The 13,998-nt window shown below is 44.1% G+C and overlaps 1 protein-coding gene and 1 non-coding gene across 2 annotated transcripts in view; one reads left to right on the top strand and one right to left on the bottom strand.

Moving 5' to 3' along the window:
- Nucleotides 1-13,998, bottom strand: part of SLC2A13 (solute carrier family 2 member 13) — a 481,564-nt gene that overhangs the window by 115,617 nt on the left and 351,949 nt on the right. The window lies entirely within an intron of this gene.
- LOC119924737 lies at nucleotides 7,497-7,634 on the top strand. Its single transcript, XR_005449433.1, has one exon. It is a non-coding gene; the product is annotated as a small nucleolar RNA SNORA7 (small nucleolar RNA).

Raw genomic sequence — 13,998 nt, forward strand, 5'->3', positions numbered from 1 at the left:
AACATGCCCAGGAACAGTGGAAGGGTGGAAGTGGTTGAGGGTGGAGGAAGCTGGAATGGTGATAAGGAAACCTGAGAGTGCTTCTGCCTGATGGTTTCCATTTTGTCAACATGGCAGTTGGTAAGTTCACCAGGGAGAAAGGAGGGGAGGGCATGGGTTTTATTTACATTGATGCTATTGATGCCTGTCTATTTGTTTTGTTTTGTTGTCTGTCTCCCCTCTTCTAGACTGTGATCCGGTTGTTGGGTAGGGATTGTCTCTATTTGTTGCTGAATTGTACTTTCCAAGCACCTAGTACAGTGCTCTGCACACAGTAAGTGCTCACTAAACACTACTGAATGAATGAATGAAAGTTTAAGGAAGGAGTTTAAGGACTATAGTAGTTGATGGGAGCAATGGATACGTAAATGGATAAGGGAAGAAGGATTGTGTTACTGAAAAGACAGAGAGGACTGAGTTATAGTATGTAAAGATAATAATAATAATATAATGAAGGTATTTGTTAAGTGCTTACTACATGCCAGGCACTGTTCTGAGTGCGGGGGCAGACACAAGATAATTTGTACATATTTATTACTCTATTTATTTTACTTGTACATAGTTACTACTCTATTTTATTAATGATGTGCATATAGCTATAATTCTATTTATTCTGAAGGTTTTGACACCTGTCCACATGTTTTGCTTTGTTGTCTGTCTCCCCATTCTAGACTGTGAGCCCGTTGTTGGGTAGGGACCGTTGCCAACTTGTACTTCCCAAGCGCTTAGTACAGTGCTCTGTACATAGTAAGTGCTCAATAAATTGACTGAATGAATGAATGAATGAATGAATGAATAGTCAGGTTGGAAACAGTTCCTGTCCCACGTAGGGCTCGCAGTCTTAGTCCCCAATTTACAGATGGAACGGAGGCCTAGAGAAGTGAAGTGACTTGCCCAAGATCACGCACCACAGACAAGTGGCAGAGTCAGGAGTAGAACCTATGACCTTCTGATTCCCACTTTACGCACTAGGTCATGCTGCATCTCATGAATGAATTGGAAGTGGCCAAAGTGGCCAAAGTTGGCCTACTGCCTGGATTTCTGTGGCATGACCACAGAAGGAAAGGAAGTGCACTGTGGCAGTGATCCAGAACCGACAGGGGTATGAGATGGATGGATGGACGGGAGAATGCGGCAGTGGAGTTTGGTTGAGATTAATCAATTAATGAATGGTATTTAGGGAGTGCTTATTATGTGCACTGTACTAAGCACTTAAGGGCATGGAGAAGCAGCGATGTCTAGTGGACGGAGCATGGGCCCGGGAGTTGGGAGGACTTGGGTTCTAAAGCCAGCTCTGCCACTTGTTTGCTGTGCAATTTGGGCAAGTCACTTCACTTCTCTGTGCCTCAGTCACCTCATCTGCAAAACGGAGATTAAGACTGCGAGCCCCATGGGGGACAGGGACTGTCCACCCTGACAACCTTGTATCTACCTCAGCACTTGGTACAGTGCCTGACACGATGCCAATTTGTACTTCCCAAGCGCTTAGTACAGTGCTCTGCACATAGTAAGCACTCAATAAATACGATTGATTGATTGATTGATTAACAAGTACCCAAAAGAAAAAAAAAAGGATTTGTGCATCAAGAGAGAGGAGGCTGGGTAGGGGATCAAAATGGGGGATGATGATGACCTGGATTTAGTGAAGAGTGTTTAGAGATCAATCAATTTATCAGTCGATGGTATCTGCTGAGTGCTTACCATGTCCCTGCCCATAATGAGTTTGCGGTCTAGAGGGAGATCAAAGGTCTCTGGGGCAAGCACCATTTTGCAGGAAGGTGTACAGGGTAATGGTGGGGGTAGGTTGAGAGACTGTCGTCAGAGATTTGGTGAGGATAGAAAAGGTGCATTCACCTGTGATAAGGAGATCCAGTGTGGATCCAAGTTAGTGAAGGGGTGAGTTGGGATGGAGCAGGAGACTGGGGGAACTGAGATGGGAGAGGGAATGGGCAACTGAATGAGGCATAAGGAACATCCACATGGAGGTTGACGTCATTCACTTATGTCACTTCCTTTCCTCTGTCATCTTTGACCCCCTTCCTTTGGAAGGCCCATATGGTAGAGGGCAGAGGAAGGAAGGCGAGCCAGGATTTTGGCTAATCTACAAATTGAACAATCAAGAGTTGGCTGGGCTATGATGGATTGTTCCGGAATGCAAAGGGAGAGAAGCAATTAATGGGTCAAATGGAAAATATGCTAAGATAGAACAAAATATCTATGTATGGAGAGGAACAAACACAACAGAGAAAGAAAATTAATAGACCGTTCGTGATCGATTAATACGGTTAAACTCTATGGAGAGGAGGATGGGCATTTTGATGGATTCTTGGATTCATTTTGCCTGTTCAAATTGCCCTCGTTTAACAACTTCAGAAAATACTGATCGTCTAACCATTTCATCAGGCTCTATAAAAATGAAACGAGGCTTAAGTTAGCTTCAGAAAAAAAACAAAAATAAACCCAAATGAAAAACGACCTACGACATTAGCATCACAGGATTTAGATCTGAGGATTTAGAAGCAGCATGGTGTAGTGGATTAGAGCACAGGTCTGCGAGCCAGAAGATCATGGGTTCTAATCTCAGCTCTGCCACCCGTCTGCTGTGTGACCTTGGGAAGTCCCTTCACTCCTCTGTGCCTCATGTACCTCATCTGAAAAATGGGAATTGAGACTGTAAGCCTTATGGGGGGAAGGGACTGTATCCAAGCTGATTTGCCTGTATCCACCCCAGGGCTTAGTACAGTGGCTGGCACATAGTAAGCACTTAACAAATACCACTATTATTATTTTTAAGACAACATCATAGCTGCAGGTCATCCACATCCAACCTAATTAACTTGTAAATACCCCAGCGCTTAGAACGGTGTTTAGCACAAGGGGCGCAATTAATAAATCCCACAAGTAAATACCAGAAAAAGAAAAAAATCTGCCCTGTCGACTCTCTCTCACTTAGGTAGCTAAACGAATCCCCTGCGAACGCTGTCGCCATCACACCGCACCACCCACACTTCTTGCTCCCGACATACCCCAGCCACATAATAATAATAATAATAATAATAATAATAATAATAATAATAATAATAATAATAAGTGAGGCATTTGTTAATTGCTTACTATGTGCCAGGCACTATGCTGGGGTGCATACTAATCGCTGGGGTAGATTGATTCATTCAATCATATTTACTGAGCGCTTACTGTGTGCAGAGCACTGTACTACGTGCTTGGAAAGCACAATTCAGCAACAAAAAGAAGCAATCCCTACCCAACAACTGGCTCACAGTCTAGAAGGGGCGATACAAGGTCATCAGGCTGGACACAGTCCATGTCCCATGTGGGGCTCACAGCCTTAATTCTATTTTACGAATGAGGGAACTGAGGCACAGAGAAGTGAAGTGACTTGTCCAAGGTCACACAGCAGACAAGTGGCGGAATAAGGATTAGAACATGATAAGCGCTCAATAAATACGATTGAATGAATGAATGAATGAATGAAACTAGGTCCTTCTGACTCCCAGATCTGTGCTCTACCCATTAGGCACACTTGTTGGACTCTTCCCTTTAATACTATGCTTTTATGTTTTATATTTATATTTTTCATCTCTCCTACTATCTCCACACCCTACCCAATCCCATTTTTAGATTGTGAGCCCCTATAGGGAGAGCATCTAACTCTCCTCTGTGTAATTTTTCCCCAGTGCTAAATTCAGTACTCTGCTTATAACAATAATAATAATAATAATGACATTTCTTAAGCACTTACTATGTGCAAAACACTGTACTAAGCGCTGGGGAGGTTACAAGGTAATCAGGTTGTCCCACGGGGGGCTCACAGTCTTAATCCCCATTTTACAGATGAGGTAACTGGGGCACAGAGAAGTTAAGTGACTTGCCCAAAGTCACAATAATAATGGCATTTATTAAGTGCTTACTATGTGCAAAGCACTGTTCTAAGCGCTGGGGAGGTTACAAGGTGATCAGGTTGTCCCACGGGGTGCTCAAAGTCTTAATCCCCATTTTACAGATGAGGTCACTCAGGCACAGAGAAGTTAAGTGAGTTGCCCAGAGTCACACAGCTGACAGTTGGAGGAGCCAGGATTTGAACCCCTGACCTCTGACTCCAAAGTCCAGGCTCTTTCCACTGAGCCATGCTGCTTCTCCTAGCAGCTTCTCCTGCACATCCTAAGTACTTAATTTATCAATCAGTGGTATTTATTGAGGGCTTACTGTGTGCAGAGCACTGTACCAAGTGCTTGGGAAGCAGGATGATCTAGTAGAAAAAGCCCAAGCCTGGGAGTCGGAGGCCCAGAGTTCGTAAATCCTGGTTCTACCAGTTGCTTGCTGTTTGACCTTGGGCAAGTCACTTCACTTCTCTGTTCCTCAGTTTCCAATTCTGGAAAATGGGAATTTAATATCTGCCCTCTCTCCTATTTACACTATAAGCCCCACGACGGACAGGGGCTGTGCCCTCCCTGATTAACTTGTATCTACCCCAAGGCTTAGAACTATGTTTGACACAGTAAGTGCTTAACAAATTCCATAAGTAGTATTATTATAATTACTATTATTGCAGGAGTACAATGCAACAGAGTGGGTATATGGTCTTTGCCCACAAGGAGCTTACAACAGTCATTAATGTGCATAAATAAATTAAAGATATGCACATAATTGTACATACAGTCCTCTAGACTGTAAGATCACTGTGGATAATGATTGGGTCTACCAACTCTGTTGCACTCTACTCTCTCAAGCGCTTAGTACAGTACTCTCCACACAGTAAGCGTTCAATCAATGATTGATAAATGCTGTAGGTGGGATGAATACCAAATATCCAAAGAGTAGAGATCCAAGTGTAAATAATCATAAATACTTAAATACTCTTATTATTTCTCTTCATGCAACTCAACTGAATGAGGGGGAAGGGATTACAGTGTTTACAGCTGAAAGGTCTCAAAAGTCTTGCTTCAAGATAGCCATAAAACTACTTCATAATTTTTCCTAAATTGTTTCTAGATAAGGTTTTAGGCATGTAGTATAATCATTGGCACATTATGGAAAAAAGGGGATGTCTTTTCTAAGACTTGCTGCCATTTGTGCTAGTTTTAAGCAAAGTGCTTATAGCAAGCAGAGCACAGTACTAAATTCCAATCGATGGAATTCATTGAGCATTTACTGTATGCAGAGTAGGAGAAGCAGCGTGGCTCAGTAGAAAGAGCATGGGCTTCGGAGTCAGAGGTCATGGGTTCAAATCCCGGCTCTGCCAATTGTCAGCTGAGTGACTTTGGGCAAGTCACTTCACTTCTCTGTGCCTCAGTTCCCTCATCTGTAAAGTGGGGATTAAGACTGTGAGCCCCCTGTGGGACAACCTGATCAACCTGTAACCTCCCCAGTGCTTAGAACAATGCTCTGCACATAGTGAGCACTTAATAAATGCCAATATTATTATTATTATTACTGTAATAAACACTTGGGAGAGTACAGTATAAGAGGGTTGGTAGACACATTCCCCACCCACTTACAAGGGATGTACCCCAAAATTCCAAGATGTATTTTTTAAAATTTTTTTTAAAGTTAAGCACTTACTATGGGCCAGGCACTCTATTAAGCGCGGGGGTAGATACAAGCTAATCAGGTTGAACATAGTCCTTGTCCCACAAGTGGCTCAAAGTCTTAATCCCCATTTTACAGATGAAGTAACTGACATCCAGAGAAGTGGAGTGACTTGCCCAAGGTCACACAGCAGACAAATGGTGGAACCTGGATTAGAACTCAGGTCCTTCTGACTCCCAGGCTTGTATTCTTCCACTAGGCCATGCTGCTTCTCTAATTTCTGTCCTCTAATTCCTGTCCTCAAGAAGTTTACAATCTAGAGGGAAAGGAAAGTGGATACTAATTAACATGTCAGCAAAGGGTATCCGTACCAGGTAAAAAGGTAAGTTCAGAAGAGTGCTTAGGTGACCCATTGGATGGCTTGAATGAAAGGACAGTAGAGAACGTTTTGAGTTTTCTTGTTTGTTTTATGTCTTAATGGTATTTGTTAAGCACTTGCCAGGCACTATACTAAGCATTGGGGCAGATACAAGCTAATCAGGTCAGATAAGAGTCCATGTTTCACATGGGCTCACAGTCTTAATCCCTGTTTCCGAGATAACCCATTGAAGTTAAGTGACTTGCCCAAGGTCACACAGCAGACAAGTGGTGAGGCAGCATTAGAACGCAGGTCCTCTGACTCCCATGACCATGCTCTTTCCATTAATGTGTACTTCCCAAGCGCTTAGTACAGTGCTCTGCACACAGTAAGCGCTCAATAAATACAATTGATTGATTGATTGATTGATTTTTTTGAAAGAGCTTTGCAGAAGGGATCCCACTATAATTCTACTATAGCAGCCCTCAGGCTTATGGTTCAGGACTACCTTCCAAGGGCTTAGTACAGTGCTCTGCACACAGTAAGCACTCAATAAATTTGATTGAATGAATGAATGAATGACCACATTTTGGTCTTTCATTAGTTTGAAGTCCAGTTCTCTGTGCCAGCACCAATTATTATTTTGATTATTATAATAATGACATCTATTTAGCCCTTAATATGTGCTATGCACTGTGACAGAATCCAAGCTACAGGTTCAGACATAGTCCATGACCCACATGGGGCTCATTATTTATTTTTTCCCCATTTCACAGATGAGGGGACCAAGGCTCAAGAATAAGTGACTATTCCAAGATCAAACAGTTGGCCAGTCATAGAGCTGGGACTAGAACTCAGTATTCTTGATTGAGTTAGGTTCTCTTTGCATTAAAATTAGAGAAGCAGCGTGGCTCAGTGGAAAGAGCACGGGCTTTGGAGTCAGAGGTTATGGGTTCGAATACCGGCTCCACCACTTGTCAGCTGTGTGACATTGGGCATGTCACTTAACTTCTCTGAGCCTCAGTTACCCCATCTGTAAAATGGGGATTAAGACTGTGAGCCCCACGTGGGACAACCTGATCACCTTGCATTCCCCCAGCACTTAGAACAGTGCTTTGCACATAGTAAGCGCTTAACAAATGGCATTATTATTATTATTATTATGATTATGATGATGATGATGTAAGCTCCTTGTAAGCAGGGATCATTCACTCATTCAATAGTACTGACTGAGCACTTACTGCATGCACAATACTGTACTAAGCACTGGGGAGAATACAATATCATCATCATCATCATCATCAATTGTATTTATTGAGCGCTTACTGTGTGCAGAGCACTGCACTAAGCGCTTGGGAAGTACAAGTTGGCAACATATAGAGACAGTCCCTACCCAACAATGGGCTCACAGTCTAAAAGGGGGGGAATATGACAACATAACAGACACATTCCCTGCCCACAACAAGCATACAGTCTAGAGACGAGCTTACACGTCTACCAACTCTTGTAATCAATCAATCAGTGGTATTTATTGAGCACTTACTGTGTGCAGCCCCTCACAGGGTCACACCTGGAGAGTTTCCAGTACTCTACCAGTCTCGGCTACAGGAGGGAGAGTCAAGCAGAGACATACCCATTCCATTCCTAGCTTGGGCAGTGGCTAGGGAGTGGAAGGCAATCTGCTACAAGGCAAAACTCCCCCGTGCCGGGCAGCAGCGGCATGGGAGAGAATCGAGGGTGGAGACTTAAGTTGACTGCGCGGAAGGAGACAATGGTCAATCACTTCTGGATTTTTACCAAGAAAACTCACTGGATCCATTACCAGAACGATGGCAAGTGGAGAGCAGGGAATCCTGGGAGAGATGTGTCCGTGGTGTCACTATGGGTCGGAAACGACTCGATGACATAAGATAAGACAAGACTGTGCGGAGCACTGTATTAAGCGCTTGGGAGAGAATAACGCAGCAGAGGTGGTAGACACGTTCTCTGCTCCCAAAGAGCTCACTGTACTTTCCCAAGCGCTTAGTACAGTGTGGCTCAGTGGAACGAGCCCAGGCTTTGGAGTCAGTGGTCATGGGTTCAAATCCCGGCTCCGCCAATTGTCAAGCTGTGTGACTGTGGGCAAGTCACTTAGCTTCTCTGCATCTCAGTTCCCTAATCTGAAAAATGGGGATTGACTGTGAGCCCCCTGTGGGACAACCTGATCACCCCGTAACCTACCCAACACTTAGAACAGTGCTTTGCACATAGTAAGCGCTTAATAAATGCCATCATTATTATTTATTATTATTAAATACCACTGGCTGATTGACTGAATCCACTAGAGTGCACTGTCCTCCCTAATCCCTATGTTTCCCTCCTGCTGGGCAGAATTGAGGATTTCTTCCTCGGCGGACAGCTTTTGGATGCAATAGTTTGTCTTATTATAAAACACCTGGCTTCTCTAATAATGGATATTTTCAAACTATTCAGACCGAGACAAGGAGATCTGTGCAGAAAAGGCCTATTAATCTGCTGATAATTGGCCATTTCAAAATCGGATGTGATTTAGGATAATAACATGGTTAAATTTTAACACCTGCAATGGCTTCATGATTCACTCGGGGCCAAGATCTGCGTGCAGGTCATTCTACAGTTCTACCCCAATGATTCTACGTTACAACTTAAATTGAATTTTGATTGGAGGAAACGGTTGTTGGGGGCCTATATTTGCCCCTTAATTTAGCTGAGGTTCAACTAGTGAGGCAAACTGCATATCTGTGTTCCTAACTGTAATCTTCCTGTCATGATGTTTGGTAGCTTGCCCTTTCTCTATTAGAATTACAAGATGGGAAGAGTACTGGAAAACAAGTTGGTCTGAAAATGCAATGCAATTCTAATGTTAGGAATGAATTCTCCAAAATACAGACAAATAACAGGAGACTGTAGATTAGTTGGCTCTGTCGGCGATTTGTCTTGTTCTTTCTCATTATAATAATAATAATAATAATAATAATGGCATTTATTAAGTGCTTACTATGTGAAAATCACTGTTCTAAGTGCTGGGGAGGTTACAAGGTGATCAGGTTGCCCCATGGGGGGTTCACGGTCTTAATCCCCATTTTCCAGATGAGGTAACTGAGGCACAGAAAAGTGAAGTGACTTGCCCAAAGTCGCACAGCTGACAATTGGCAGAGCCAGGATTTGAACCCTTGACCTCTGACTCCAAAGCCCGTGCTCTTTCCACTCAGCCACGCTGCTTCTCATTATGGTCACACGACCAATGCGTTTTCAAGGCACAAAGTCTTATACAATCAGAAGGGATGGAGAAAGGTAAAGTCAATCAGTCAGTCACTTGTATTTATTGAGAGCTTACTGTGTGCAGAGCACTGTACTACCTGCTTGGGAGAGTACACTATAATAATAAACAGACACATTCCCTGCCCACAATGAACTTACAGTCTAGAAGCAATGTGGTTTAGTGGAAAGACCACGGGCTTGGGAGATAGAGGTCGTGGACTGCTCATTCAACTGTATTTATTGAGTGTTTGCTGAGTGCAGAGCACTGTATTAAGCACTTAGGAGAGTACAACATAATGAACAGACACATCCCTGTCAACAAAGAGCTTATAGTCTAGGGCCACCTGAAAGTGTTTCATCACCAGCCTCCTGTCATCTCCAGGAGGATATGTGATGGGTATTCCTAAACCTTTCTGCCCAAATTACTTCCTAATAGTAGTTATTAATCAATCAATAATATTTTTTTAATGGTACTTGCAAAGAGCATGGGCCTGGGAGCCAGAAGGTCATGGGTTCTAATCCAGACACTGCCACTTGTCTGCTGGGTAACCTTGGGTAAGTCACTTCACTTCTCTGGGCCTCAGTTACCTCATCTGGAAAATGGGGATTGAGACTGTGAGCCCCACGTGGGACAGGGACTGTGTCCAACCTGATTTGCTTATATCCACCCCAGTACTTAGAACAGTGCCTAGCACATAGTAAGTGCGTAACAAATACTATTATTATTATTATTGCTATTATTATGTGCCTGGCACTGTACTAAGTGCTGTGGTAGATTCATCATCATCATCATCATCAATTGTATTTATTGAGCGCTTACTATGTGCAGAGCACTGTACTAAGCGCTTGGGAAGTACAAATTGGCAACATATAGAGACAGTCCCTGCCCAACAGTGGGCTCACAGTCTAAAAGGATAATCCCTGAATGTTTCTGTTCTACACAGAGATCACCATTTAAATTGGCGGGAGAAGGATTCAATCCCCACTTTACAGATGAGCTAACTGAGGCACAGAGAAGTTAATTGGCTCATCCAAGGTCACACAGTGGGCAAGTGTCAGAGCCAGGATTAGAAGCCAGGGGCTCCGAAACCCAGGCCCGTGATCTTTCCACTTGGTCACAATGCTTCTTTTGAACAATTGAGCTTTATTAATAATAATAATAGTAGCATTTGTTAAGTGCTTACTATGTGCCAAGCACTGTTCTAAGTGCTGGTTTAGATACAAGGTAATTATGTTGTCTCACATGGGGCTCACATTCTTAATCCCCATTTTACAGATGAGATAACTGAGGCACAGAGAAGTTGAGTGAATTGCCCAAAGTCACACAGCTGACATGTGGCGGAGCTGGGATTAGAATCCACGACCTCTGACTCCCAAGCCCGGGCTCTTTCCACTGTGCCACGATGCTTCTCTATTGAGTGCTTACTAAGGGCAGAGCATCGCACTAGGTGCTTGGGAAAAGACAATGTGGTAGAATTGATAGAGACAAGTCCTACCACAAGGAGCTTACAATCTACAAGGGGAGGTAGCCATGAAAATGAATTACAGCTTGGGGAACTAATCAGGTTGGACACAGTATATATTCCCCATGGGGCTCACGGTCTTAATCGCCATTCTACAGATGAGGCAACTGGGGCATAGAGAGGTTAGGTGACTTGCCCGAAGTCACATAGCAGACAAATGGCAGGTCCTCCTGCCTCCTAGGCCATGCTTGATCCACTAGACCACGCTGAGTCCCACTTGCTTCAACTATTCCGTACTTCCTCAAGTACTTAATACAGTGCACAATAAATACCCTTGACTGACTGATAAATATCAACCTTTAAAACAAGTTCAACAACTAGGATACTGCCTGTATGTTATTTCTGAGAGGAAATGGCATTCATCATCAGCATCATCAATCGTATTTATTGAGCGCTTACTGTGTGCAGAGCACTGTACTAAGTGCTTGGGAAGCACAAGTTGGCAACATATAGAGACAGTCCCTACCCAACGGTGGGCTCACAGTCTAAAAGTTCACCAGGTTCACCACTCCAGGCAGGGTTATCCCTGGTCCACCTATCATAATCAATTAACAGTCTCTTATAATAATAATAATAATAATAATAATAATAATAATAATAATATTTGTTAGGTGCTTTCTATGTGCCAAGCACTATTCTAAGTGCTGGGGTAGGTACAAGTTAATCAGGTTGGTGTCCCAAGGTGACCCTTGGGTACCAGCCATCTCAAGGTCAAATGCTATCTCATGGCCACCTGAGCCAGCAGGCGGAACTCGGAAGTGAGGGTGGGATACCACCCTGAAAACCCAAACTGCTAGATTGACAGCCCAAGCTGGGAATACAGAAGGTGCCCCTCGCCCCCGTGCCAATCAAATTAGGTATGGAGGAGGGGGAGGGATAAACTAAGGCCAGAAGCTGGAATGGGCTAAGAGCACAGGTGATAAATACCTGCGGCCTCTGGCCCTCTATGCAAAGGATCAAGACTTGCAGCAGATGGCTGCAGGGCGGATCTGTCCAGAGAGTGAAAAGCCCACTCTGCCTGCACCAAGTGAGGAGCCCTGGGATGGGGAAGCGTCCCGTCCCACTGGACGCTCGTGGGGCTGGAAGCCAGGCGCTTCGCCATGGGTATGGAACGAATGAATGGATTCCTCCCAAATGGAAAATCGTCGTGGGTGGGAGCTAGAGGCTTCCCCCATGGGTGTGTAACTCAAGTGGATTCCTCCCCAGTGGGAAGTGCACATGAGTGCAAACAAACTGTAAGGGAATTCCGCCTGGGTGGGACCTGGGGGTTCTGCCACGTGCGACTAATGTATACATGTGTTCTTCCCATTAGGGAAGCTCTAATATTACTAATTGATTACATTTTTCCCAAAAGGGAAGTTCAATCCATTGCGCCTAAACAATTACATAATTCGATTCGCCTCATGGAATAAATTTTATACAAAACTCAGGCTTTCCATCCCTGGCCTCTCTCACTCTGTCGCCTCGCCAATTACCAAACGAATCCATCCCCGGATGACGGGTGACAGTTGGACACAGTCCCTGTCCCACATGGGGCTCACACTCATGCCCCATTTTACAGATGAGGTAACTGAGGCACAGACAAGTGAAGGGATTTGCCCAAGGTTACACAGAAGATATGTGGTGGGGCTGGGATTAGAACCCAGATCCTTCTGACTCCCAGGACCGTGCTATTCTCTTGCTCCCTTTATTCACCACCCCCCACAAGCCCCACAGCACATATATTATTTATTTATATTAACATCTGTCTCCCACTCTAGACTGTAAGCTCACTGTGGGCAGGGAATGTGTCCGTTACACACCGTACAACACTCTCCTGAGCCCTTACAATAGTGCTCGGCACACAGTAAGTGCTCAATGAATGTGATTGATTGATTGATTTATATTGGAAAAGTTATCTTTGTCATATTCTCCACTCTCGTGGCAGGAGGGCTCATCCCTGTCAATGGTGAGCAGGGAGAGTGGGGCTGGCCTGCTCATCAGATAATGATAATAATAATAATAATAATAATAATCACAATAATTCATTCATTCATTCATTCAATCATATTTATTAAGTGCTTACTGTGTGCAGAGCACTGTACTAAGCACTTGGGAAGTACAAGTTGGCAACATATAGAGACGCTTCCTACCCGTATTTGTTAAATGCTTACTATATACCAGGCACTGTACTAAGTGTTGGGGCAGATACGAGCAAACTGGGTTGGACATAGTCCAACAAAGTTGGACAGAGAAGCAGTGTTGCTCAGTGAAAAGGGCACGGGCTTTGGAGTCAGAGGTCATGGGTTCAAATCCCGGCTCTGCCACTTGTCAGCTGTGTGACTTTGGGCAAGCCACTTCACTTCTTTCGGTCTCAGTTACCTCATCTGTAAAATGGGGATGAAGACGGTGAGCACCCCGTGGGACAACCTGATCACCTTGTACCCTCCCCAGCGCTTAGAACAGTGCTTTGCACATAGTAAGCACTTAATAAATACCATCGTTATTATTATTATAGTCCTTGTCCCAGATGGGGCTCATATTCTTAATCCCCATTTTACAGATCAGGTCACTGAGGCCCAGAGAAGTGAAGTGACTTGCACAAGGTCAGAGAGCAGACTAGGGGCGGAGCTGGGATTAGAACTCAGGTCCTCTGACTCTCAGGCCTGTGCTCTTTCCACTAGGCCAGGCTGCTTCTCAGCTAGCCTCTCGTGGACCCCTGGAGGGTCCCGTGGTTTCTGGGGTTCCCCCAGGTAGGTTTTGACCCTTGCTGTGGAATGGGACGCTGGTTTCATGGAGTCACCAGCAGAACCACAACTGAATGAACACAGCTGCTCGGCTTTGCAAGAGATGGTAGATGTTTTAGAGTACGGAAAATGGTAAAAGGGCAACAAAATTTGAAGAGTACAGGAAGGAAAATTAAGTGACACTTTTGTTAGCCTTAACTGATCTTGGAAGAAATTAATTGGAAATAAACTATTGCAGAGAACTACCCCAGGGAGGACTGCAGAGGGAGAACTAAAATTGATTCAGTCTTTGATGGTTTTTTCATTTAAAATCTGGTGTCAGGAAAAGGAACCATTATTAAGCACCAAAAAAAGGAAATAAAAAACCACCTAAAACCATGCAATTGCTGCTGCTGGTTCTATCTCTCCAGGTGCATAGGAGAGTAAGGAAAGGGGAGGAATTCAATGGAATAATTGAAGGAGAAGAGGGGGAAAAACAAGACAAGTCTCTTTAAATTCCCCTCAAAGTGATACCTGGTCTAAGGCC

Source organism: Tachyglossus aculeatus, chromosome 2 (assembly GCF_015852505.1).
Source record: "Tachyglossus aculeatus isolate mTacAcu1 chromosome 2, mTacAcu1.pri, whole genome shotgun sequence".
NCBI classification, from domain to species: Eukaryota; Metazoa; Chordata; class Mammalia; order Monotremata; family Tachyglossidae; genus Tachyglossus; species Tachyglossus aculeatus.